Genomic DNA, 23,187 nt, shown 5'->3' on the forward strand with positions numbered 1-23,187 from the left:
TCTACTAAACTTTAGGTTACTATTACAAGTACACAGTAATCAAAACAACATGGTATTGGCACAAAAATAGAGACACAGATATATGGAACAGAATATAGATGAAATCAGTCTCTACTTGCCATCTGATCTTTGATAAACCAAACAAAAGCACACACAGGGGAAAAGAATCCCTATTGAATAAATGATGCTGGGAGAACTAGATAACCAGTAAAAGACTAAAACTGGACCCATACCTTTCACCACTTAGAAAAATTGGTTCAAGATGGATAAAACATTTAAATCTAAGGCATGAAATGATAAAAATCCCAGAAGAAAGTGTGGGGAAAACTCGTGAAGATGTCGGCCTGTGGAAAGGTTTTATGAAGAAGATTTCCATGGCAAGTGAAACAACAAAAATAAGCAAATGGAACTTAATTAAACTGAAAAGCTTTGGCACAGCTAAGGACACAGCAACCAAAGCAAATAGACAAACTTCCGAATGGGAAAAGACATTCACATGTTATGAATCTAGGGTCTACAGAGAACTCAAATTGATCAACAAAAAATAGAGCTAACAATCCTATCCATCACTGGGCAAGAGACATGAGCAGAACCTTCTCTAAGGAAGATAGACGAATGGCTAACAAATATGAAAAAATGCTCATCATCCCTAATCATCAGAGAAAAGCAAATCAAAACCACCCTAAGATATCACATAACCCCAGTAAGATTAGCACACATTACAAAGTCCCAAAGCTGCAGTTGCTGGCATGGATGTGAAGAGAAAGGAACACTTTTGCACTGTTGGTGAGACTGCAAACTCACACAGCCTTTTTGGAACGAAGTATGGAGATTTCTCAAGAAACTCAAATTAGATGTCTAATTTGACCCTGCAATCCCATTACTAGGCATTTACCTAGGAGAAAGAAAAATCATTTTATCATTAGGATATTTTCACTATAGTGTTTCACAGCTCAGTTTAGAATTGCCAAGATGTAGAAACAACCTAAATGCCCATCAACCCAGAAATGTATTGACAAACTGTGGCATATATGTACCATGGAATACTATTCATCCATTAAAATAGATGAAGACTTTACATCTTTTATACTAACCTGGATGAAGCTAAAACATATTCTTAATAAAATATCACAAGAATGGAAAAACAAGTACTTCACATTAATACTCAATACTAATATGAAGCTAGCAGATTATTTAATACCACATAAGAGAAAAACTCAATTCAAGTTGTGGGAAGGGGGAACGAGGGAGAGAGTGGGGGAGGAGGGGAGAGAATTGGCGTGCTCTCATTTAACAGGAACAAGGTAAAGATACGTGGCACACTTCGTGGGTACAGGACACAACTACAAGAGGGACTTTACCTAATAAATGCAAACATTGTAATCTAGTTATTTGTTCCCTCACATTAACCTGAAATTTTTAAAAACAAACAACAACAAAACCTAGCTGGCACCGAGGGGGAACAAAAAAATTGGAAATCATTTTTCTGTTATGAGCCAGAGAGCAACTATTCAAGTTCGCCTGTACAGCACAAAATCAGTCATAAACAATATATAAATAAATTACCTTGGCCGAGTTCTGATAAAATTTTACAAAAACAAATGATGGCTATAGTTTGCTAACTCCTGGTTTACATAATGCCTATTTTATAAATTAATTTACAAAATTTCTTGACATAATTGCTATAATTAACATTCAAACTTTGCCTTGTGCTTCCGCACAGTTGAGGTATACATATAAACCAAATAAATTACAACTCTTTTATTATATTAAAGATAAAAAAGTGCCCTTTATCAGAGAAAACAAACTTTTTGTGCCCTTAAAATTCTGAAGAAATTTTCTCACATTGGGCTTTAGGTATAGAACATAGACTATAATAGGTAATATTCTAAATAAAATAAGCAAAAGAAAATTTTATATAACTTCTTTTTTAAACAAATTCTAGATAAATCCATGGGCATTTTCCCCACAGATCACATAGATCAGCAGAAGAATTTCTGTTAACAGGGTCCAAGGTACAGAGTTTTCAGTAGAAGACAGAGTCTAGCGTACCCAGAAAAGTATCTGGTTATCCACGTACCACAGAACAGACTTATTCAAATATCAACAGTGATAGAACTATATAGAAGAAATGTGGGGCTATACTCTCTGATCCAGGCCCAGAATGCTGAAATTCCAATATGACTTTAAGAACCAGATAAGCAGCTGCTTAAGCTAACAGCTTATTATAGCAGTGAAGAAGCTGAGCCATCTAAAAAGATAACCTTATCTCCAGGAGATAGGCCACTGCGGTAAAAGAGTTCTGGTTTTATCAAAATGACCAAAGTGTAGATGACAAATACTACCAAAGATTACAAAAGACAGTCCTAATTTCAAGGTGACACTTTAGGGAATGAATACATTTTTTAATCTATAGTAACTTTATCTTTCCTAACAAATGGCCATTAAGCATTCTCAAAATCACTACCCAAGCTGCAATATGATTTGGTCTCATCCATGATTTGCTATCCTTAGGCTACAAATTCCAAGTGTCTTTCATTTTCTGGAAACTTATATTTCAAGGTTAGTCACAATCATTTGCCCTTTCCAGGTAAAAAAACATCCTGTTCTCCGAGGGAATTTCAAAAAACAGTACATGTGTTTGCTTTAGCATTGGCAGTGTAGCATGTGCCCTACTTTATATTTAATCTCAACTGCCTTTGGGTATTTTATACATTAAAGAAAGCAATTTTTAAAGTACTTCTTATCATGGCATTCTTACTAAAGGAAATCAGTCACAGTATGATTCATAAACCACTTGCTGCAAAAATGAGTGTTTGAGTTTAAAAGTTTCAACTCCCACCTGTCAGTATGCCCTTTTTGTCTGTCCAGATCAGAAAGAGAACCTTTAATAAGGTCCTTAAGTTCCCAGTAAATCAAAGCACTTGTTTAATGTAAGCAATTATCATTATCATCTGCCAAGGTGTTTCAGCCCTATTTTTACTTTCTAAAAAATAAATCTATTAATTGCACTTTAGAATTAATAAAAGAGCAGCAAACAGATAAAACATTATGAATTTTCAACCTTCTTTCTCAATAGTTTCTCTAGGATACTATACAACCAGATATCACATAAAAGTATTTAATGTCAAACCTAAAATGAAAAGCACAATCTGAAAAACAAGAGCAAATCTGTCTAACTACATGAAACCAAATAGAAGGAGTAACTGACTATCCAGTTACTGTGATTAGCTGTGAGGGGGGGATCCAATGGTCACAGAAAGGCACTTGACTTTGAGCGCTCTTGATACCAAATTGAAGAGCTCAAGGGCAGCCACCTGGGTGGAAGTCAGGGGTCTACAGAGTACATTCTGAAAGCTAGTTTACATGAGCAATGTCATCAGCAGCACACTTCATTCAAATTAATGGTACCCTATGTTTCAGAAACACAAAATCTAGGATTGTATTCTAACATTTTATTAAATATTATAATTATCAGTTATAGAATTCAGTTAGTTTCTTCGCTTCACAAATTAAGGTACAAAACTGTCAGACTGAGGCCTTTAAACATGTTTTCTGACAATATTTTTCTTTTTAGTATCTTTTTTTGTTTAATGACTTATAAAAAAGCTGATGGGCACCATCAATAAATTTGAGCTAATTTTATAATTGTACAAAACTATATGGCTCAGGGGTATATTCTGAACTCTCCTAGTTAATTAGCCCTGCTCTTAAAGAAAAACAGGGGAAAAATCTGGCAATACCAGATTTCCAAATACCCACCTTGCTCTGCTGTTCAATAATTATCTCACGCTTAATTTCCTGCCTCTTTAGCTTTTCACCTACTGCTTCTTAGTCCATAGGTATTTCTATACATCTCAATATTGGGTGGCTGAAATACTCCTTTTTTTTCTCAGATTAATATGAGGGTTCAAATGATTAGATTACATTGTTTGTGTTTGTAGGTAAAGTTCAAGTTGTAGTTGAACCGTTCACCTAGGGAGTATGTTGTATACCCTTACATTGTGCCCATTAGATGAGAGCTTACCAATCCTCCTCCCCTCTCCTTTTTCTCTCTTCTCCCCTTACCCCATTCCCCACATTAAATCCTGACACCTGCTAGAAACTCAAGTTTGGCCTCAGTTTTTGCTTCAAAGTCTTAAAAATCCAACCACTACCTGCACTCACACATTAACAGGACAAGACAATTACAACCCTCCCAAACTACAGTTGACCCTTGAACAACACTGGTTTGAAATTTCACTATTTGAAATTCATAGGTTCACTTACATGTGACTTTTCTTTTACTTCTGCCACCCCTATAAGACTGCAAGACCAACCCTTCTTCTTCCTTCTCCTCAGGCTATTCAAGGTGAAGATGACAAGAAGACTGAAAACCTTATGACTATCCTCTTCTTAATAAACAGAATACATATCTTCTCTTAATGAATAGTAAAAGTATCTTCTCTTAATGAACAATAAATATATCTTCTCTTCCTTATGATTTTCTTAATAACTTTTTCTTTTCTCTAGCTTACTTTATTGTGAGAATATAATACATATAACACATAAAATATGTGTTAACTGTTTATCAGCAAGGCTTCCACTCAACAGTAGGCTATTAGGACCAGGTGTGATGCCTCATACCTATAAACCCAGTAATTTGGAGGCTAAGGCAGGAGGATAGCTTGAGGCCGAGAGTTCGACACCAGATTAGCCAACATAGCAAGATCACACATACACACACAAAAAAAAATTAAAAATGAGCCATGGATGGTAGCACACACCTGTAGTCCCAATTATTTCAAAGGCTAAGAAGGATCATTGAACCCAGAAGTTCAAGGTTGGAATAAGGTCTGATCATGCCATGGCACACCAGGCTGCACAAAGGAGTGAGACCTGTCTCAAAAATTTAAAAACAAAAAATAAATACTAGGCTATTAGTAGGTAATTTTTTGGAGAGTCAAAGTTATACATGGATTTTGACAGCACAGTGGATCAGTGCCCCTAATCCCCAAGGATCAACTATATACATGTTTGATTCAAACAAATAGGAAGATCATGGGGAAATATTAATAGAAAGTTTTTAACATTTAAGAGCCAGGGTAAGAAAACAATAATTTTCAATCATTACACTCTCAAAGACACAACTAAGTCATATTTAAGTTAAACTGAATGTAGAAAGTATGACATAGCCAGCAATTTCAAACTCAGTCTGAAGTAGAGGGCAACTAAGTGTTGTGATAGAGCCACTGAGTCAACATTATAATCAGAGAAAGCAGCAACTGTGTGATGTGCAAGAGACTGCTGCCTCTCCTCCAATGCCTGTTCTCTTCTTCTTCTGTATTAATAGAACTTTTTTATTCTCTTTTGCCCTCTGTAGAGTGCTGTGGCGTTACAGCTCACAGCAACCTCCAGCTCTTGGGCTTAGACGATTCTCTTGCCTCAGACTCCCGAACAGCTGGGACTACAGGCACCCACCACAACGCCTGGCTATTTTTTTTGTTGTTGCAGTTTGGCGGAGGCCAGGTTTGAACCCACCACCCTTGGTATATGGGGCCAGCACCATAGTCACTAAGCCACAGGCGCTGCCCTATATTAACAGAACTTTAACCTAATCAACCATGTCACCTTTCCTGGCCTCAGGTACGGTTAGGTGTTACCATCCAATCAAGTTCTCTCTAGTGGAGTTTTAACAATGATGTGCAATTTCCAGACTGTCACGACCACAGCCTTCTACTCCCTTTAACCACAGCCAGGCCTTGGTAACAGGGCAGATTGAACCATGCACATGAAGACAATATCCCTAGGACTTTGTTGGAGAAACAAGATGAAAGGAGCCTTGATCCCTACACGATAGCTTGGTGCTAAGATGCATCCCTGGAACTCCAACGTGAGAAAGAAAGTCTACCTTGCTTGAAGCATTGCTTTTTGGGGTATCTTTGTTGCAGTATCTAGCACTTCCTTAACTAATCTAATGGACCAACATCATCTCCCTTCATTTTTTTTCACTGGGGAAATGAAAAAACTAAATGACTGAAATAACTAATCTAATGGACCAACATCATCTCCCTTCATTTTTTTTCACTGGGGAAATGAAAAAACTGAAAAACTGAATGACAGAGAGGTTGAAGCAACTTGGCAGAAGGAAAATCGTCACAGCAGAGTTCAAGCAAGACCAGAGAGTTTCTTGACTTCCAACCTGGTGTTCTTTCCACTGGACCTTCAGGAACATGAGGCATGACCTGCACGTTTCACTTCACTGCATCCTGTCAACGGAATTTTAAGATCTATAATTCAAGTGCTGAGCAAATTTAGGTGACTATGAATTCTGATGATCTCACTGGTTACCATTTACTAAAAGTACATCAAACTGCAATCAAATCCCTGCCTTCACAATTGATTTCCTTCTCAGTTAATGTCACATGCTACTTACAGATTCTGAAATGAAAGTATAAAACAAGATAAAAGGCAGGAAATTCCAAGTTATAACTGATTGCTGTTCAGAAAAACAAGATCTTAAGTAAGAATAAAAGCACAAACTTAAATAATGTCTAATTTATTACAATATTTTCTCTACTCTTGAATAATTTTTTAAAAGTGCTGTATATATGTAGTATGTATATGTAGATATACAAGAGGATATGGCTAAGTAATAGTAATTTTTTTAGTACACAGACTTATTTAGCTCTAGAATTTTTATAGTATCCAATCTAAATCTTCAAAGAAGTCTTCAAAATTTGCTCCTTTTTGATATTTTATATTATCAGAATTTTTTAAAAGTTTTGCTCCACCAAAAAAATAATTGGTCAAATTGCTCAGTATATAACATTTTAGAATAAAGATTTTATGTTCATACAAAATTATCTTTATGGAATATTTACAATAAAACTAACCATCATTTTAAAGATCTTACTGGCCAGAAAATGTCTATTCTAAATAGCAAAATCTCCATATTCACAATCTTACTTCAAATACCATTCAGTTAACTAAAATTCAGTAAAATAGACCCTTTTCACAAGATGGTGAAGGCAAAGAAGGGGCTCCTGCCCCTCCCAAAGCCAAAGCAAAGGCACTGAAGGCCAGGAAGGCTGTACTAAAAGTCAGCCACAGCCAGAAAAAAAGATCTGTACATTACCCACCTTCCAGTAGCCGATGATAGTGGGGCTCCAGAGGCAGCCCAAATATTCTCGGAAAAGTGCCCCCAGGAGAAACAAGCTTGACCACCACTATGCCATCAAGATCCCCCTGACCACCGAGTCTCCCATAAGGAAGGCAGAAGACAACAACACATTTGCGTTCATTGTGGATGTCAAAGCCAAAGAGCACCAGGTCAAACAGGCTGTGAAGAAGCTCTATTACATTGACATGGCCAAGGTCAACACCCCGATCAGGCCTAGAAGAGAAGAAGGCGTATGTTCAACTGGCTCCCGATGTTGGATGTTGCCAACAATAGTGGGATCATCTAAACCAAGTCCAGCTAGCTAAAAAAATTTAGTAAAACACAGAATGCACATTGTAAGTATGAAATTTTACTCTGATTCACTCTCTCAAAAATGACTCAAATTTTTGAGCACTGGTTCTCTAAAATAATTTACTTACTTCTTAGCAAATATGAATATGGTACAAAGTATATATAGTATAATGATGTCATATGTGGGGTTTTCTATAAAATACTCAACTCCAGAAAGAAAAAAAAAAAGAAAAGGAATGATAAACAAGAATGTCTGCTTTTGTCTCGTTGCACTCCTGAGAGCAAGATGGGGTAGCAGCAGCTCTACTGGAGCCAACTGCGAAAATTCGGCCAGGGTTCTTGAGCTTGTCGCGTCTGCTCAAACCCGCAGGGTCTGATCCAGAAGTACGGCCTGAATATGTGCCTCCAGCGCTTCAGTCAGTACGCGAAGGACGTCGGGTTCTTTAAGTTGGACTAAGTAATCTTCCTTGAATGGATTATCCAGGGGGACGCCGTGAAAGAAATCAAGCTAACTCAATACATCCACAGATGGACAACACATGTACATAAAATAAAGTTTAAAAAAAAAAAGAATGTCTAAATATTGGTAATAGATACATTGGAGTTCATAATACTATTCTATTTTTACATACATGTGAAATTATCCATAATAAAAAAAAAAATTTAAATGCCATGTATGTGACTCTTACTAGGGGCCACGTAATATTCTAAGCACTTTACATATATTAACTCTTTTAATCTCTACAATAACACGAGCTAAGTACCCGTTTTACAGATGAAGAAACGGAAGCCCCAAAAAGACAACTAACTCTCCCAAGGTCACATAGGAAGTAATAGACCTAGGAATTCCAACTCAAGTAGTCTGATTCCAAAGTATATGCACATAGAAAAGCCTGGAAATTATAACAATGGATCACTTTTATTTTTTGCTCATTCCTATTTTCTAACTTTTCCGTAAGGACATGTGTTTATAATTTTAATGAAGTTACCAAAATATGAAAAATTTTATGCATTCTTTATAAGTAGAAGTATAACTTTCTGACACAGAAATCACGGCAAGCATAGAAAGCCATCATTTAAGGGTGCCATAAAATGAACAGCAACAAAGTAGGAACATTTTTTAAATGATAAAAGATTACTTTGTTGGCACTTTTACCAATGCTTTTATGAAAAGAGTAATATTAAAAAAAGATTAATGTAATTGAATCAGGTAGAGTCAATTATGTTTAGACCATTTAAAAACTTCTTCCATTTTCAAGAAGAAACATAATCATTCTAATTTTCCCAATTAGAAACCTAGGAAATTTTACACCAAATAAAAACTCTCACTCTGGAAAAGAATTATATAGACTGATTGATTGCAAGTTTAATAGCAACATTTGTCTTGATTGCTGCAAAGTGACCAATCAACTTCATTTGTTATTCTTCATAAAAACTAAATTATTAAGTTCATATAGAATGGAACAGATATAGTTTATTTATTTTAAACTTCATACTCGGGGCTAATGAAAGCAAAAGACCAAATGAACAAAAAAAAAATTTACAGGAAAATAATAAATTTCTCTACTTTAACTAAGTCAATATAGCCCAAAATGCCCATGGAGAATATATTCCAGTCTTGAATGGATACAATTACAAAAACAAAAACAAAATAATCAACTGTTAGAAGAACCATCTGAAAATGTTTACATAAATAAGATGGATAGTGCACTGTGAAGCATTGACACATATTCTTTTGCAAACCCTAAGACTGTCCACAGAGAGGATGAGAAAACACCTTTAATTTGATCAAGTTCACAGCCTTGCATGCCTCTATCATTATAATAACAGAACAGCCTGACACAGAGAGCAAAACAAATGGCCTAAGGGGAGAGGGAAAACACAGATCTGAATGCAAATCCTGGCTCCAGCACTGGTAATGAAAGTTTAGGAAATCACTTACCATCTTGGAACATGTTTACTCACTGGTTAAACTAGGTGTTGTGAATAAAAATAATATAAAGCATGCCTGGAAGCCAAGAGGGTCTTGCACACAGAGCACCTTACCTTAAGTGCTTCCTCCCTCTCTGGATACCATGTTGGTCAAGGGAGGTGAATGATGGAAAAGAATTTGAGCGTAAGTCATGAGTAGGAAGTCTCTCACCAAAGACAAGGGTGGGCTCTTATATGTAAGTCACCAAGTAGAGAAATAAAACACCACTCCAAGCTTGGAAAAGATACCTGTTCAAAATACAGTTGACTTTTAACTTGACTTCCCAAAACTTTTCAACAGCATCACATTAGACTTTGTAATAAAATCTAAACTCCTTATCATGACCAAAAGGTCCTACATGATCTGGTCTCACAACTTTCCCTCAATCAGGGCATCTGAGCCACACTGACCTTCAGTTTACCCCTTGAACATCCCCAAGTTCTTTGCATGTGCAGGGCTAGAACTCTCAGGCCCCTCAGTCTTAAGAGTTCTTGTCCTTATGGTTCAAACAGCTAAATCCTCTCTCCCTTCACATCTTCCCTTGAGCCTTCCCTATCACATCACTGCCCCACCCCAAATCTCAACTATTTCCCCATCTGCTACCACTGTGATCCGCTCTTAAATTCTTCATAGATTTTATTACAATCTCCAAAGATTGTCACTTACTTATTTCTGCTTCCCCACTTTCTAGGCCGCTTCCTCCACCCCTCCCCCATGCTGTATGCTGGGAACTGGTCTCTCTTTTTGACTACTCTCTCCCTAGCATATAACAAGTACCTATTCAATAAAGATTCACTGAATAAAAACAATGCATGACATACAATTTAGAACACCAAGTTGAATTAAAAACTTCCTATGTACCAAGCACTCCACAAAACACTTTAATTCCACTGGATTTTCACAATAACTTTGAGGTACTATTAACTCCGTTTACCACATGAGGAAATAGAAGCTCAGAGAGGAAGTAACTTGCCTGAGGTTATACAGTGTTATTAATAACCAAGACTTATTGAGAATTTTACCATGTGCCAGACAGGTACTGTGGAAGCTCTTTACATATATTCTCACCCAATATTCAAAACATTCCCATGACACAGTATTATTATTAACCTCATTTTCATATGAAAAACCAAGTGAGGCAAAGAGAGATCAAAATTAATTATCTAATTATGTAAGAAGCAAGGAAGGCATGGATATGAACAGACTGTCTCCAAATCTCACATGCTTAACCAGTTATAGTTGGCATAAAGTTTTTGTAAAACTAAGATAATCCAGTAAAGCATTTAACTTAGAGCCAGGCACATAACAACCATGTTTAAAATATTACCTATTACTCTAAAGCTAAGCCTTGTTTTTTTTTCATTGTATCTGCTGCATCTCAGAAAATCACGTAAATCTTTAAAAGAATACTTGGGTTTGAATATACAGTGTTAAATCAATCAAGTAAATCTTTAAAATACCTAGGTATGGATATATGGTGCTAAATCATGTTATCAGCATACATAGCTCTGCATCTCTGTCTATACTGCAATACTGAAAACATGTAATCACGTCCAATGTGCAAAAGTTACATATTAAAAACATGTTCCATACCCAGAACACACAACACAAAAATTTTTAGTCTAACCTTAATCCTCATCCTCTTGACAACAACACCAGCAGTACATCTCCCACATTGTATGTATGTTCTTTGATTGTATACTTCTATTTCATCATTGTCATTCAGTTTAAGTTCAATTAGCGTCTAACAAACAATAAAGGTTGGCCACTTTCAGCATGGTAATGAATGCCAATCCGCAGTAAGTCTATGCTCCTTGCCACTGATAGTTAACACTTTCATATCCACATGTTCAGTTTATCTTTTAAAATAAGTAAATAACCACTGAAATGAATGAAACCAATTACTAGCCCAAGTGATTGCTCAAACACTACCACACACAGATGGCAAGGCTGCTGCAAATGAATACTTGCTGGCAGGTAACCCCACCATGTGACAGTTCAAAACACAGCTCAATGAGATGGGGAAATCTGTGTGTGGATGAGTGCACTTGTAAAAACAGGATTTGAAATAACATTAGAATGTTCAGGAAGAAATGCCCAGAAGCAGGAAGATCAAGAAGAAGCCACTGCATGTTTTTTCTCAGTTCCTGCACATGCCTCAGAAAATGAAGCTTGAACTAAAACTTGACATCACATTCTAGGCAAAGAGAATATGAGTTTATGCTTTGAGGGTCACACTGAAGAGCTAGGATCAGTCTCTAAAGTCCCTGCTAGCTCTGAGAAGGTTATCATTACCCCTCAAGACCTCTTTGCCTCATTCTAAAGGGCCTAGTTTCCATCTGTGTAGCAGCTGCACCTGATCAAATGCCAGTAAAGAAGAATCTCAAGTGGGGAGGATTCCTCACTGACCAAAGCTGCTGTATTTTTTTTTTTAATTAAATCATAGCTGTGTACATTAATGCAATCATGGGGCACCATACACTGGTTTTATAGACCGTTTGACACATTTTCATCACACTGGTTAACATAGCCTTCCTGGCATTTTCTTAGTTATTGCGTTAAGACATTTATATTCTACATTTACTAAGTTTCACATGTACCCTTGTAAGATGCTGTATTATTACCCTGGACTTTCACGTTTCTTAAGGGAAGTAGCTGTGTCTTGTTCACCCACTGAGGGGCCTGGCATGGAAGAAGCAGTTAATAAGTGTTTATCAAACCACTGTGTTTAGCACAGTACCTAACAAACAATGGACTCAAAAAATGTCAGAATCAGGATTCTACTGTTTATTTTGTTTTCAGATCAACTTTCCAAATCAGAAGGTGAGAAATAAAGAAGAATCTAGACCCTTCTAAGATTCACAAAACACAGACCAAATAAATTAATAAGAGCCAAAAGCAGAAAAGTAATTTTTTAGCAACTTTATTTCCAAATTAAAACAATAACCTGAATTGTTACCAATATATTTAGGGATTGAAAATAATTAGTTCTTTGTAGACACACCCTCACTCCCAGCTTTTTTTTTTTTAAACTGAGCAAGTAACTTTCTTATAGGTGGCATAAAGGTGAATTTCAGCCAAGTTTAAATCTCAAATCAGCAGAATCCATATTAATGAGATTACACCATTATTCATTTTAGTACATTTTCTTTCAAAAAAAAAATTGAAGAACACTTGCAAAAGCTCACAAGACTAGGTCAGCACTATTTCCAGAAGAATCTAATAGAGGTAGAAAATGGGTCTTTGTTACCAGAATATATCACAAGTTTTACATGAATGCTTCAGTTGACAACTATTATTTATTATAGCTATACTCTTAATCTACCATATATTACAATCCTTTAAAAACCCACAGCATCACTTCTGTGTATTTCCCACCATAGTAAAAGGCATTTTAAATACATAATTACCAGCAAAAGTAACATTTGGTAATTTTTTATGATACAGTAGCATTACTCATGGCTGTTTTTATTTGTAGGGTGCTTAATAATCAGATATTAGCTAACCTTCACAATCATCCTGGGCAGGAGTTCATTAGTAAATCATTTCATATCAGCATAGGAATACCAAATGGCATATTCAAGAATTAGAAGAGGATCCGGGATAAAATGCTGACATCCAAACGACAAAGTATAGTACGTAGAATTTCTTTCACACAAAGTTAATTTAAGAATTCTATTTAAAGCAGAAGAAAAAAGAGGAGGAAAAATAAGAGGAGGTAATGAAGTAATATGTAGCTCCTGATGACAATATTTTAATGTCACAAATTTTAAAACCAATACATACAATTTTCATGGAAAGCCTTAACGGAACTCTTTAACACTTGGTTGAAAGTAAATGACTGACTACATGTACAGCAGCGGCCACTCCACAGACCAGCAACTCACAATGAAGCCAATGTTCAAAGAGTTTCATTTCACTCTCAAAGACCATTTCTGCCTCTCACCCCAAATTCACACACTAGCTATGAAACTCTTCCCAATCTGGTTAACTTCCAAACTGGTATAAAAAACCTAAAAGGTCAGATCAACTCTGACACAAAGCCACAGAAATAAGGCAGAACCAGCACAGTCCCCAGGCCCACTAGTGTCTCCCTCTCTGCACCTACCATACTAGGTTTCGTAAGAGACCTTAGCACACTAAAGCTGAAAGGCCGGGAAAACTAACCCCTCTACAGGAGTGAGCAGTCTGGATACCACTCACTGAGTATCTGACCTTACTGACACTTCTTGGCTATGTCCCAGACTGTGACATACATTCTTCAAGTTCGATTCACCTCTCATTTCATTTTGTAAGAAAACATACAAAGGGATTAAAAGTAAGAATACTTTGTGCAAAACTATTCATTGATTAATCTAAAAGGTAATTAAGGAATATGCAGATAACATTAATCTATAATTTAAAACATTTGTAAAGACTTTTAATAATGTACAGAAATGTTTACAATAGAAAGAAAAAACTGGGAAGCTTTCATGGACAATCACGTACATGATCAAGTTTAAAATATATTTATATAAAGACATAGGATTAAGAAAAAAAGACCAAGTAAATATGCAAAAATATCAACAAGGTTATTTGTGAATAATAAGATGATGGGTGATTATATATCCCATTACATTCTTCATTACACTTGCTACATTTAATTTTTTCTTACAATGGGCACACATTACTTTTTAATTAAAAGGAAATTATTAATTATCTTAAAGACATAAGATGAATTTTTTTTTAGTTGCAATAAAAAAATAGTGGTCTTATTTTCTCACTTTAAACCATGGTCTTTTATCACTGTCTAAAGAATCGGTTTCACCACAGCACACACTAAGATAAAAAAGTCTTTCTTGATCCAATTACACTGCTTATTAAGAACTATTTAATGAGAAAGTCTTTGAGTTATTAGAAGCTATAATGATCCTGTAGCATTCTAAACAAGTAAGCTAACAGAATTATCTTTGATTCTAAATTGTTTACCAGGAGATTAATCCATCTGCCCCTGAAAAAAGTAAGTGTTCCTCCAGTGTATTCGACTTCCTCCATTCTCATTTTAATCAAGTATATTAGCCTCAGTGTAGAGGATAGGTATTTTTCATTGCTTAAACGGTAATATGAAGGGTTTATCTTATTTTAATTTTCCAAATGTATACGCAAATAGAATACCAAGAAAACTAACATTTTAAACAACAATGGGTAACTTTTAGAGAGGCCTTTAACAGGTTTTGGCACCTGCCAAAGAATGAAAAAAAAAAAAGACCTTTCTTATATAGTGACATTTGGACAGACCCCTGAAGTTACATACATTCCAGTTGGAAAGAACAGGAAGGGTAATGACCTTGAGGTGGAAGCATGCTTGGCAAGTTCGGGGAAGACCAAGAACACCAGGGTGGTGGGTGAAGCAAGCTAGTGGGCAGTGAGTGACTAACAGAGGAAGCAAGGCCCCAGATCATGTAAGCCCCTACAGGGTGCTATGAGCCTCCAGATACCCCTGAGTGAGATAATAAGTCCTAGAGGGTTTGGGACAGAAGAATGGCATATTTGACTGGCATTTCAAAAACATCATTGAGGCTTCTATGGAGAACAAACAGATCACAAAAGAGCAAAAATGGAAAACGAAAGACCAGTTAGAAGGTTACTGCAATAATCCCGGAGTAAAATCATGTTATCCTGGACAAGAGTAACAGCAGTGGAGATGGTGAGAAGAGGTCAGATTTTATGTATATTTTGTTTGTTTGTTTTTCCAGACTTACTGAGGTAAATGATGTCTTGTACTGCTACAATAGAAAACCTGAGACAGAAATTTATTGGCTCGGAGTTCTGGAAGCTGGGAAGTCCAACCTGGAGGGGCCAACATCTAGTGGGGCCCTCCTTGCTGTACCATCACATTGGCAGAAGGGCAAAGAGACAAAGGGCATGAAGGAACTGAACTCACCCTTTTACCATGGCACCAACCCAAGCCCACCCATCAAAGTGAAGCCTTTTAAAGGTCTCACCTCTTACTTAATCCTCTTACAATGGCAATTACATTTCAACTTAAGTTTTGGAAGTGTCAAACATTGAAATCATAGCAAATGACAAATACAGATTATATATATTTAGGGTATAAAACATGATTTTTTGATATATGTCTGTATATATTCAGAAATTATTACCACAACCAAGCTAATTAACATGTTAATCACCTCATCTAGTTACCATTGGGTTGAGGGGGAAGAACATTTGAAATCTACTGTCTCAGTAAATTTCAAGTATATGATACATTAGTAACTATATCATCATGTTATACATTAGGACTCCATTTGGTTAAAAGGTATAAATCTGTAGTTACAAGAAAAGTTAAGTATTTTAGATACATTTTGATAAGATCTGCTGCTGTGAAACATAAGCAGAGTGAACGATGACTCCAAGGCTTTGCCTCAGGTAACAGGGAGAATGATGCAATCATATACTGAAATGCAGAAGACCAAAGGAATCATTCATCCATTTATAAAATAATACAACAATGTATAAGTCTCCTAAATCCTTAGGGTCTAATTTACTTTTATCTATATCATCAAGAAAAGGTGACATGACAAACGATGCCAAAGTGCAGAATGTGCAAGCTTCATCTACTTCTCAATTTTATATGGGACCAACCTTGACTACATACACCAAATGTTACATTAATAGTTTGTATGCTTAGCTGCAGCCTGGATTCACATTCAGTTCATACCCAATAACAATGGTGCAATGCAGCCTCAACACCTGTCCCAGTCCTACCCACTTTCTAATCCCTACAAGGCTTTTGTGGCCCTCTAAGCCCTAGCCATCCCACATAGCTTAAAAATCTTATAAATTAAAAACAGAGAGAGACAGGGAAAGAGAGAAAGGAGATAGTTAAATTAGTAGGTGGATGGGTAGATAATCCTCACTTTTCCACCTTCCTACCCTTCATTGCATTCCATTTCATATCTCTTTCATGTTTACATGGATGGAGCTGGAACATATTCTTCTTAGCAAAGTATCTCAGGAATGGAAGAAAAAGTATCCAATGTACTCAGCCCTACTATGAAGCTAAATTATAAAGACTATAACCCAACTATAGCACAAGACTATGGGGAAAGGGCCAAGGAAGGGTGAAGGAGGGGAGAGGTTTTGGTGGAGGGAGGGTAATGGGTGGGGCCACATCTAAGGTGCATCTTAGAATGGGTACAGGCGATTACACTAATGTACAAAGCTATGATTTAACAATAAAAAAAAAAAAGAGCTGTGACACCACAGCACTCCGAGGATGACATCGTGAGACTCTGTCTCAAAAAAAAAAAAAAAAAGGAATAGCTTGCCTAAAATATTCAACATGCGGGCGGCGCCTGTGGCTCAAAGGAGTAGGGCGCCGGTCCCATATACCCATGGTGGCAAGTTCAAACCTAGCCCCAGCCAAAAAATGCAAAAAAATAAATAAATAAAAATAAAAAACACAGCTGTTATAGACCTATTAATTGGAGGATACAGTGAGTAGTTTAAAAAAAATAAATAAATAAATAAATAAAAATAAAATATTCAACATGAATTTCCACAGCTCTCTATATTTAATTACCAAGTTAGAGGCAATATATGAGATAGAGAAACAAAGTCACTCTTCTAGTACAATACTACTTGCACTGTAATAGGTCAAGTCCAGAATTTGGGATGTTTTACAGGACAAAGGACTGTTTCACCAACAAATCAATGACATGGGAAAAAAAAAGGTAAAGTGACTGTTAAAGAATATGTGACTTACCAGACACAAGAACCAAATTATATTATATTTTGGAACCTTATCTGATTCTGATTCCAAAAAATCTTGCTACAACTGAGAAATTCTAAAATATAGCCTGTATTAGATAGTATTTAGAAACTGATAATTTTGTTAGCATTAATGACATAATTATATTTAAATGAAAAGATACTTATTAGTTAAAGATACTTTATTTTTAAAAAAAGCTAAAGGATAGAAATGTTAGATAAAAGAAAATTGACAAAATGTTGATTTTGCTGAAACTAAGTTTATTTACTATATTCCCTATTTATGTATATGTGTTTGAAATTTTCCACAGTAGGAAGTTTTTAAGAATAAAAACAAATGGAAAAAATAACTAGAGATTGCAAGATTGTGATATGAACAGGTAAGAAAAATTCTTACCATTGGCAACTACCAATTTGCATGAATGATTTCCTTAACAGTATGAAAAGAATCAAAACAGAAAACCAAGATACAAAAATAAATTGGAGGCTGAGGCATGTAGAGATTATCATTTTTATTCATAATTATTAGTTCCAATGTTATGCTCATTATAACAGCCTCATGATTCAGACTGATTTTATAATAATAGAATGCTATAAATTAAAATTTTAAATGGCTTTATTTTGAATGAGAAAACACCTTGCTTATCTGAAGTTCTCAATAAGATAATTGGGTCAGGGGGAGTCCATCAGCTAAAAAAGTCTGAAAATCTTCTGCTTAGACCATTCCTTTTAGGTATTAACTGTTTCAGCTTTGCTTTGAACAACAATGTTATTATTTACAACTCAAAGTGAAGAAGTTGCTAGTAAGTACCAAGAGCAGGTATTACATTCAATTCATCAGAAAACATTATAATCTTCTTGCAAAACATAAAGAGATTGGATGTGAAGGAACACTTTGGAAGACCTCTTTTAAAAAAAAAAAAGACAGTGGTTCGCAAAATAAGTACTTTGAAAATAAGGCCAGAGATGTCCTCTGATAACATCCCAGTGCTTTTCCATAAAGCACGGAAGAGAGGCCTGCAAAAGGCTGCAGCACCTTCATTTGTTCATTCACTCATTCACCACATATTTATTAGATGTGTCAGGCACTACACTAAGCACTGGGGATAGAGACAAAACTTTCTGCCTTTATAGATTAAATTCCTAGTGGGGGGGCGTGAGTCAAAATTAAGCAAAACAGTAAATTATACAAAAATTTTGAAGGTAAATGCCATGTGCAAAAGTAAAGCAGGCCAGGAGGACAGTATTAGAGAGGGCTTCCAATTTTAAAGAGGCTAGTTTAGAGAAAAGCTCACTGAGGAGGCACTCAAGCAAAGTCTTAGGGAAAGGAGCAGCTCACAGTCTCAGCAGAGGGGATTCTAGGCAGAAAGAGCAGCAGCACAAAAGTCATTGTGAGAGCATGGACCAGAGCCTCCAGGATAAAAGTTCAAAATCATTAACATGGCAAGGAAGAGGGCCTTTCCTTACTCGACCCTTGTTTACACATTAAACTCCCTCTCTCAACTCTCCCTTCTTAGCATATTGAGGGAAGCTGTCCATTTGGCGTTCCTGCTGTCTTGTGCCCAGAATGTCTTATCTTCCAACTTCATCACCTAATTCCTATTCACTGTCAAACTTCACTGCAGACAAAAATTCCTTCATAAAGCCTTCTCCAAGTCTCCTCAAAACTCACCCCAATTTTCTTCTATTTCCCACTACATTCTACTGTCCACACCTCACTATAATATTTATCTCATTGTATTCTGACATTGTTTGTGTTTTCCCAGCAAAACTGTAAGGTTCCTTAAAGAAAAGTTAGGAAGTTGGGAGCAGTTACTGTCTTTGTTGAATGAAAGAATAAATAATGAATAACTATTTTTAATATCTAAGACTCTCTAAAATTCCACTTAGTTAAATGTTTCAATAATTCAAAACCATTTTAATCAAGTTTCTTCCATTTCCCTCCCCATGGCCTAATAGCACAAAACCTGAAGGTTTGGTTACATAAATCAACATGCCCAATGACTGCTAAACAGAGAAAAACTTAAAGACTACAGTTATACCATCCACAATTACTGTAGAACATTTCTTCAACATGTTTACCAGCCAGATGAGGAAGCAATCATTCATCTGACAAAAAAAGAGTTAGAAGATACAATTCACTAAAAAGAACTAAAATCACACATTATTCTTAGTAAAGCATCACAAGAATGGAGAAATAAGAATCCTATGTACTCAATTCTGATATGAGGACAATTAAGGTCCTAGTACACAGTGGGGTAGGGGATGGGGAGAGCAGAGAAAGGGAAGGAGGGAGGGGGTGGGGAGTCAGGGGGTGTGGTACAACTTTTGGGGGTGGGACACAAATTTAAGAGGATCCTTATCTAACAGAAGCAATCAATGTAACCTGGCTCTGTGTACCCTCAATGAATCCCCAACAGTAAAAATAATAATAATAATAATAAAACCAAAAAAAATTTTAAATAACAAGAAAAAAAGAACTAAAATCTTCAGCTAAGGAGCTTGGGTGGACGGCTTCCTTGGTCCCCAAGCATGTGAAAAGATAATCTTAAATAAATAATAAAAACAAACTATTTATGTAGTTTGCACCCTCAACTTCCTTTGGCCTAAAAAAAATGTTTTTCTTAACATGAACAATAGAAAATTGTACAGTATTTAAAGTGAAAACTTTTGAAATATCATCAAAATACAGTAGAACCTCTGTAACAACAGACTATAACAAACTGATCAAGACAGAGAGGTGGGCGACACAAGGAACTAGGCCTGCTATACTGATATGTACATGTGATGCATGTATGATCTATAAAAATTAGGTCGGCTTAAGGAGGTGGTCAATGTAGGGAAGTGTATTATACATACAACTAAACTAACTAAGGCTAACTGAATGAAAGCCAATACACATTTTGGAGACATTAGAAATCATAAATGAAATTTTAGTACTTCCTATGGGACTTGGATAGGTTAAAAAAAAGTAGGAAGCTAGAAATACTTGAGAGACCCAATTTATAAAAACTATGTACCAATCTATTGTTTGAAAGTAGATGGGGTCATCCATATCACTTAAAATTTGTTGTTTCAAATCATTTAAATAGAGAGAAATTGACAAATATCCCTTGTCCTATCAGCTTAGTAATAATGTGTACTATTTCCACATAAGAAACAGTATCATGTGGAAATAGTACACCCAACCTCCATCCAATCTGTTACTAATTGTAAATCACCATTACATAGTATACTATTTTTTTTTTTTTTTTTTTTTTTTGCAGTTTTTGGCCGGGGCTGGATTTGAACCTGCCACCTCCAGCATATGGGGCCAGCACTCCACTCCATTGAGCCACAGGCACCGCCCCATACTATATCATATTTTATTATACATTTCTGGATCTGTAGTACTTTTTAAAAAGTATTTAATACCTATAGGTTTCTCATATGCTAAACACAATTTAATATTTCCTTAGGACTGTCCACTTGATCAAAGTTTCAATTATTACTCTAGGTTTCTTTTTTGTAATTTAACCAATATATTATTATAAATCAAGAAATATTGATGAAGATCAAGTTTTGCTATAGGCCGACCAATAACCCTGATATTATTATTTCCTTATGCTTCTATCGAATAAAGTTTTAATTATATTTTACTTTTCATTGTGGCTTTTCTTTTTCTCTTGTTTTTTGTTTTTGTTGTTTTGGGGTTTTTTTTTTTTTTTTTTAGAGACAGAGTCCCCTCTGTCTTCCGGGCTAGGGTGTTATCACAGCTCACTGGAACCTCCTAGGCTCAAGAGTTCCTCCTGTCTTAGCTTCCAGAGTAGCTGGGACTATAGGCATTTGCTACAGGCAGAGCTAATACTCTTTTTTAGAAAAAGTCTATTTCTATGTTGTTCAGCTAGTCATGAACTCCTAGGCTGAAGCAATCCTCCTGCCTGAGCCTCCTAAAGTACAGGGATTAAAGGCATGAGCCACTGCACCCAGCCTTCCCTCAAGGTTTTTTGTTTTTGTTTTTGTTTTTGTTTTTGAGACAGTCTCACTTTGTTGCCCTGTGTAGATTGCCTTGGCATCCATCGTAGCTCACAACAACCTCAAACTCTTGGGCTCAAGCGATTCTCTTGCCTCAGCCTCCCCAGTAGCTGGGACTACAGGCACCTGCCACAACAGCTATTTTTAGAGACAAGATCTCGCTCTGGCTCAAGCTGGTCTCAAATGGTGAGCTGAGGCAATCCAGCAGCTTCGGCCTTACGAGCGTGAGCCACCATGCCCAGCCTCAAATTTTAAACTAGAAAAAAACTCCATTTTATTTTTCCCTCAGGTCTTGAGTTTTTCCCCTTAATTGTCCCATCTTAATGGTGCCATTTTTAGAACTGAAAGAGTTAGCAAAATCAAAATTTTGAAAAGTTATGTTCTCCTTAATTTCCCAAGCCCCTTATAGTAATAGACACTTTAATTCAAATAATAGTTTATAGACAACAGCCAGAAAGTATCATGATGCTATGAATATTATATCTCAGAAGAAATATTTTATAAATCATTTTCATCTGGAGAACAGCCAAATGAGCTACTGATAAGTACCATCAGTCAATCAACAAATGAAAAACGATTGTTATAGCTGTATGGGTATTTTTATCTCAAACTAATGATTTATTGATCGTACGGTACAGGCCTCAACTGGAGGCAACAATCAATTAAAATATAGTAAATTTTAGGTTGATGAAAATTAAAATAAATATGACATTGATAGACATTAACCAAGTCGGTAACTAACATTAACCAAGTAAGCAAATAATCAAGGCAAAGGTTTTAGCTACCACTAATTTACTAAAGCAAGTCAGAATGTTTTGAAAATTGCATTCTTATCCAAGTGCTTCTATATCTTTTAAATGTTACATGAAAAGGCTCATGATTATTACATTTCAAAATTTAGATGAGTCATAGCTCTTTCTATGCAGGAAATGGATGTGAATCAGAATTGTAAATTCACTTGCTTGTTAGTCAAAAAGTGAATGTAGACAGATACAATCTTCACTGAAACAGTAAACATAATCACAAAATTGTTTCTGGGTTTTTAAAATGGTCACTTCCCAGCTGTTAACATAGTTCAGTAAGATGTCATCTACTTCTCCTCTCCCTGAACATCTCAAAATCACTGAGTACTTCTAATCCCATCTTCTTACTTTATGCTGAGACCTGGAGCCATTAGTGGTACAGTCAGCGGGATTACTCCTTAGGGATGCTATGGTTTAAGGCTTGCTAGAAGTGAAAGTAAGCAGAACTGAATGAGGTCCTAAAAGAGCCCAATTTTATGATATGGGATCAAAAGCTTTTGTGTAAAATCTAGAACCTGAAACTGAAACATTAACAACAAAAAAATCCATCTCCGTACAATAAAACTGGCACAGAAACTGAAAAAAAAAGGGGATGGGGAGATGCCAATTTTACCATCTGGTATAAGACCCTGACCACCAAGAAATCCATCAAAAAAGTTGGAATGAATAAGGGCAACAAAGCTATAATTCCAAATAACATTAAAAAAAAAAAACTTTAGAATGGATGAATGAATGCATGATAACTGACAGGATAACTTCATTGATTTCAAAAGCTGCAAACTCAGGAACCAAACGGAGGGATCGGCTGAAATTAAAACCCACCCTACCCAGGTGTAGCACAATTCCATGTTTCCGCATAGCATTTATGGACATTTAAAACATATATGTGTTTATATATGCGTGTTTACATACATACACACACACTCTTTCGTCAGGCAATCCCCGCAAGTGAGGACAGAGCCAGTGAACCAAGAGGTCTGAAAACAGGCCCCGCTCACCCATAAGCCTCTGCATTAAAGTGGACATGACCTGAGTGAGTCACGAGGCCTGAGGAGGAGACCGTCACCCCAGGCCAGGCAGGACATCGCCAGAATCCCCTGCTCTGCCCCTGACTAGGGAACCATTCAAGGGAAAGTGGGACGACAGCAACCTGCTGCTGGTAAGTATGCAAGGATCTCCCCGAGCGGGTT

The 23,187-nt window shown here is 36.2% G+C and overlaps 1 protein-coding gene and 1 pseudogene across 3 annotated transcripts in view; one reads left to right on the top strand and one right to left on the bottom strand.

The window, feature by feature from the left end:
* The window catches only part of FOCAD (focadhesin), a 329,244-nt gene that overhangs the window by 305,657 nt on the left and 400 nt on the right, over positions 1-23,187 (bottom strand). The window lies entirely within an intron of this gene.
* On the top strand, positions 7,740-7,910 carry LOC128571864 (40S ribosomal protein S29-like; annotated as a pseudogene).

The sequence above is a fragment of the Nycticebus coucang genome, chromosome 2, assembly GCF_027406575.1.
Source record: "Nycticebus coucang isolate mNycCou1 chromosome 2, mNycCou1.pri, whole genome shotgun sequence".
NCBI classification, from domain to species: domain Eukaryota; kingdom Metazoa; phylum Chordata; class Mammalia; order Primates; family Lorisidae; genus Nycticebus; species Nycticebus coucang.